At 61.9% G+C, this 5801-nt stretch overlaps 1 long non-coding RNA gene across 1 annotated transcript; it reads left to right on the top strand.

Annotated features, from left to right (window-relative positions):
- The first annotated feature begins 820 nt into the window (after positions 1–820).
- LOC138846113 (uncharacterized) lies at positions 821–3189 on the top strand. Its single transcript, XR_016224202.1, has 2 exons — positions 821–1034; positions 1295–3189. It is a non-coding gene; the product is annotated as an uncharacterized LOC138846113 (long non-coding RNA).
- Positions 3190–5801: the final 2612 nt, after the last annotated feature.

Genomic DNA, 5801 nt, shown 5'->3' on the forward strand with positions numbered 1-5801 from the left:
GGGCAAGGTGAGACAGGTGCCTGCCACGCGAGCCTGGGTCACTCCCCATCCTGGGTCCCAGCTGTGGCTCATTTTTCTTCTTGGGACCTTGAAAGTGGTACTGCCGGCCTCAGCAGGTCTTGGGGAGCAGTGATGATGTAATGTGTGCGAGGCGGAGCATCCGGTGGGCGCTAAGCAGTGCCCCCACCCCACGCCACCCCGCCCCGTGCTGCGATTCCAGACTCAGGAGCGGAGACCCTGGGAGGAAGCAGGGCCCCCCTGTCACCGGGCTGGCTGACCAAGGCTGCCGCACGCCATGCCACGGGGGAGGGGAGGGAGGCTCTGTCCTGGGGAATTTGCAGGGGGGGCTGGTAGGGGCCAGGGACGCAGAGAGGGCGAGCCAAGGACAGCTCTGCACAGCACGCCACAGCCATGGCCACTGCCACGGCCACCGCAGGCTGACTTGTTTTTCATGCAGACTCACGTTGTGTAAATCCGTGTGGAGCTGGAAACTCTCACGTCAGAGAGGCCACGACCAAGGCCCGCTCCTCACGTGTCTGAGATGTTCCCTGAGGCAGCTCTGGGTGCCTCACACAGACCAAAGCAGGCGAGCTCAGCTGTTCTCCGGATGTGTCCAGGGAGACGGACGCCAGGCCTCAGACCCAGCCTGGGAAAGCCCATTACCTGGTGAGCCGGGAGGGCTCCTCCTGCTGGGGGCTTCCAACCTTTGGCCCAGTTCCTCGCTGCCTGAGGCCCAGGGAAAGGGTGTGACTGGCCTCCCAGGGCCCCAAGGCTGGCCACCATCCTCCTGTGGGGTAAGGAGGGGCGCCCTCTGTGGAAAGACTTTGCGGGTGTCAGCCAGGCCCAGGGTTCTGCTCGCAGGGCTGCCTGCACCTGTCTCGGAAGGGGTGTCCCTTCTCCCTTCTGCTTCCAGACTGCCTGCCCTCCCCAGGGCACCTGCCCCGGGATCACCGCACTGGAGCCGCCCTCACACAGCCGGTTTGAAGCCAAACAATGGCGTGGTTCAGTCCAGCTGAGCAGGAGGCTACAGCAGGGTGAGCCCCGGTCTGCCCAGGCCCAGAAGGGCAAAGGGCCCACAGGTGCCTGTGTGCAGGAGCTGTCTCCTGTGTAACAGAGGGCCTCCTGGGAGTTTTCTTCCTGGTGACCCTCCCATGGCTTCGAGGGCACACATGGTCTTCCGTGGCCCTGGAGGCAGAGGCGGAGGTGGAGGAGGAACCAGGTTGCAGCCTTCCCGATACAAGGGAGAACAAGACAGCTGACAGAGACTACCCGCTCTCCCCACTCCCACTTCCAGGGAGCTGACAGCCCAGAGAGGGACCTTGGGCCAGCAGGAGTCTGGGGGCAGGTGTCCTGGTGCCGGGCACCCTGATGCAGGACAGATCAGGAGGACACAGCTGGTGGGCAGGTGAGCTGGATAGATTTTAGCAACTGGAGTGGCCCTAGGCTGCTGTAGCTGAGACCCCGGGGATACCCTCCCCGACGGGCGCTGGAGGTCACTGGCCAGAACCTGGGAAAAGATGTACAAACCACTGAGCCCCTGCAGCCACAAGGAGGCTGGCAGCCTTGCTCAGCCCCCGCAGCCTGGCTGCCCTCTCCCAGCCCCCTGCAGGTAGAGTCCAGCCTACAGCTTCTCTGGGCTCAATAGGCCTCGCTCTCTCTCTTTCTCCTTGTGCTCCGGTTTCCTGCAGGGGAGTTGATGTTTCTCCCACTGTGTGCAGAACGGAGGCAGCTCCACCCGCGGGGCCCACCCACAGGCACAGGGGACCCATGTCCACATCCAGCTCCATCGTAATCCAGGGTGTGACCTGAGCCAGTCGCACCTGCTTCCGGGGTGTCTTTGAACCAAGGACAAGAGGCCGGAGCCCCTGAGACACTGCCCAGCCCCCAGTCTCCCCATCCTGTAGCTTTCCTCACCAAACACCACCCCCTCATCCTCTACACCAACAGGAGGGGCAGGCTGGTGGGGGCGGGGGGGCTCCTGGAGACCTGTGCCTCCTCGCCAGGTTCCAGGCTCCCCTCACACTGTGCCCCGCAGTTCCCTGGAAGGCACCTGAAGCTGCCACCGTGGCCCAGGTCCTCACATTGTGCCCAATAATTGTCTCTGCCTAGTAAAGAAGTTTTGTTTCACGGACAGGCTCCATGTCACCTGGCACGGCAGGGGCAGGGCTGGGCTCGAACCCAGAGCGGGCCCACCTGCCAGGCATCAGCACGGAGCCCTGGGTCGCCTTCCTCCACGGTGCAGCCACGTGAACACCCAGGCGCCTCCATTCAGGGCCTGACTCTGCAGCCGCTGGAGCCTGGTGATGTCAGCGTTGCCATGGAAACCCTCCCCGGGGCGGGCGGCGGCAGTGAGCAGGACCAGCCTCCCGGTGCAGGCAGTTTCCCTTTGTGTGGACTTTGCAATGCGTTGCCAAGGCAGTGAGGCCTGCTGGGCGGGTTGGCATGGGGTGGGGAAGGCAGACAAAAACCCACACCACATCTCCGGCAACTGGCGGCTCACCGCACGGGCTCACGGCCCTGGGCGGGAGGGGGCTGCAGGCGGGGCCCCCTGCGCTGATGGCCCAGGCTGGGAGGGCAGGGGGACTCCGGCACCCCTGCTCACGACCTCGCGCCGGGCAATGCCTTTTCCATCTTCAGTGCTGTGCTGGGGCCTGGTTCTGGGAGGGGAGGGGGAGTGTGTTCTGAGGACCCCCCCCCCCGTCTGGGAGAAGGAGCCCCTCCCTCTGTCAGGCTCTTTCACCTAAGTGGGTCGTGTGTACACCTCCTGGCAGCCTTGCACGGGGGGAAGAGAGAGGGCACTTTTGTGTGTTTCTTTTTATTAATCCTCATATCACGGGGGAAGACACTGAGACAGGGAGAGGTGAAATCTCCCACGTGGCCGTGGTCACCCAGTGTGGACGTGGCAGAATCCGGACTCAAACCCAGGGCCTGGAGACCCTCAGCTGAGGCCTCCTTGTCGTCCTGGCCAGGCTGGCATCGGTCAGCTTCCTCCTCCTGCTGGGTTTCCAGGAAGAACCCGAAAGCACCTTGCACAGCATAGGCCCACTCCTGTCCAAGCCTCCCCGTCGCTCCCGGATCCAAGAGGGGATGGGGCTGGAGGAAAATCTCAGGGCGCCTCCCGCCTCGCTGCCCCGCCTAGTAAGGGAAACCAGCAGCGCTGTGTCCTCCCACAGCCTCACGACACGCCCTCCACCTCCTGCTCACTTAAAAGTCCCCTGAAATCCCCAGGCCCTCCCTCTGCCTGGGGGAGGGGGTTGGTGGCCCCTGACCCAGTCCACAGAGATGTCCCCTTTCTTTCTTGGAAGTCTCCAGGAAGAACTACTGTTGCCTGGGCTAGCCCGAGGCACAGCCTTCCTGCACACACACACACACACACACGCACACACACACACACACACACACGCGCCTGCTTTCCTGGGGCCTGGACCCTCTGTCTCAGGCTCTCCAGGGTTCAGAGGAGGGTTCCCTGCCCGCTCTAGTCGCAGTCGCTGGGGTTCTGTGATGCCTGTGAACTCGGGGAGAAGGCTGAAGCCCAGGCTGACACCCGGCCCCCGAGTCGGGGTTCCTCCCTCTCCACCGCCATCTCCTTTACTAAAGGCCAGCGAACAGCCGCCAGCAGGGATGCCAGGGATGGTTGCACGGTGAGTGGCGGTGGGGCCGCAGCCCGTGCTGGGCACACCCCAAGCCGCCCATCGCCATTACAGGCTCTGCCTGTCACTCTTGCACTCACGAAATATTTCCTGAAGTCTGTGCTACACGTGACTAGGAAAGACTTAAAAAGAAAAAAAAAGGGGAGGGGGGGAGAAAAACAATCTCCTAAGAAACCGAAAATGATGGAGGGAAATCTTTAAATAATGTGAACAAGGAAGTCCCTGTGAGCCCGGAAGCACCTGGTTGGGGTTCGTGTCTCACTTTGGGGGCACAAAGGCGATCTGTCCCCAGTGCTAAGAAGGGCCGTCGCTGGCAGGTGGCATTGTGAGTGGCTCGGAAATGCCTTTGTCATCTTCCCCAAACTCTCCACGCAAGAAACCCTGATTTGTGCAAAGCAGAGAAGCCCCCCAAAACCCGAGGTTTGTGGAGGGCGCCCTGGGGTGGCTGTCCGTTTCCAGCCCTGGGTCTAGAGGATGGGACCCACGTCAGCCAGCCCAGCCTTTCTCCGTCAGTGAGGAGCGCACCCAGCCAGGCCAATAAGCCTCCCCAGCCCCACCTCTGCGGGCTGCAGGAGGCTGCCTGGGCCAAGGGCGCCCCTGGGGTCTCTGACCTCAGCCAGAGTCCAGAACAGAAGGGGTCAGAGGGCAAGCAGTGGGGAACACCCACGTGGTCTTGGCACCTCCACCCTGGGGATCAGGAGGGAGAGAAACGGGGCATGTAGGGGACCTGGCCCCTGCAGGCCTCAGTTTAGCCATCTGTAGATGGGGACAGGCTGCTGGGAGAATCGAATGGTCAGGGGCCCCCGGAGGCCCTGGGGAGGCTGCTCACGGATGCATGCGTGGCTGAGGGGGAGCCCGGCTCCCGTACCAGGCGGGAGACGCCCTGCGCACTGACTACCAGTTGTAAAACAACCTCTGCTTTACGATCTGGCCGAGGCGCCCTCTCGCTCGGCAAATTCCCCAACCCAGACTGCGGCAGGAAGCCCAGGGCTGAGCCTCTCTTGCTATCTGGCTTTCTGGACTTGCTCCCAGGGCTCTGGGGCCCAGGCAGCCCCTGCTGGAACTGCCACGTCCACGTGCTGCCCCAGGCTGAGTGGCGGCCACAGGAACGAACAGGATTATGGCTTTGTGGGGAACTGGAACCTTTGGGAAGTCCCTCTGCGGGTGACCATCTCCGCAAAGTCTCAGTGTTGCTCTTGCTAAAGTGACGCCTCCGTGTTTGTATAAGGGGCTCTCTGAGCGAGGATGTGCTGCAGAGGGGGACACCATTGCGGTGGCATCTCAGGCCCTTCGGCTGCCCCTGGGCCGCCCCAGGCATGGGTCTGTCCTGGGCTGACCGACCGGATCTGCCCCCGGAACTCATGCCCAGTTATTCCCAGATTATTTTGAGGTGGGGGCCTGTCTGGGAGCAGAGGGTGTCCTCCAAGCCTTGTGTTTTCGCAGTGACGGTCTGCAGCTACAGAGGCTTGGACTGGAGTTCAGGGGTCCCAGGGAAGTTGCGGAAACACCCTCGCCCGGGCTGAGCAGAGGAAGGTCTGAACCTGCTCTTCCCCGAACTGGCGTCTCTGGCCACACGGGAGGCAGGTCAGGTGGGGATGACGGTGATCTCCATCGAGCAAGGGAAGAAGCCGAGTCCCTGGGGCTGCATGGGGACCAAGATCAAGCCCCAGGATCCAGAGAGACAGACACAGAGAGAGACAGAGAGAGAGGCCCTCCATCCGCTGGGTCACTCCCCAGATGGCCAAAATAACCAAAGCTGAGCCGATCCGAAGCCAGGAGCCAGGAGCTTCTTCTGGGTCTCCCACATGGGTGCAGGGCCCTAAGCACTTAGGCCATCTTCTGCTGCTTTCCCAGGCCATAGCAGAGAGCTGGATCGGAAGTGGAGCAGCCGGGTCTGGAACTGGCACCCATATGGGAATGCCAGCACTGCACGGGGCAGCTTTAACTGATATGCCACAGCACTGACCCCTCTCTCTCTTTTTTTTTAATATTTATTTTAATTATCTGAAAGTAAAGTTACAGAGAGAGAGGGAGGGAAAGAATTCTTCCATCTGCCAGTTCGCTCCTCAAATGACTGCAATGGTTATGGATGGGCCATGCTGAAGCCAGGAGCCAGGAATTCCATCTCGGTCTCCACGTGGGTGGCAGGGA

The sequence above is a fragment of the Oryctolagus cuniculus genome, chromosome 17, assembly GCF_051225735.1.
Source record: "Oryctolagus cuniculus isolate XC-2025 breed Fujian yellow rabbit chromosome 17, ASM5122573v1, whole genome shotgun sequence".
NCBI lineage: Eukaryota > Metazoa > Chordata > Mammalia > Lagomorpha > Leporidae > Oryctolagus > Oryctolagus cuniculus.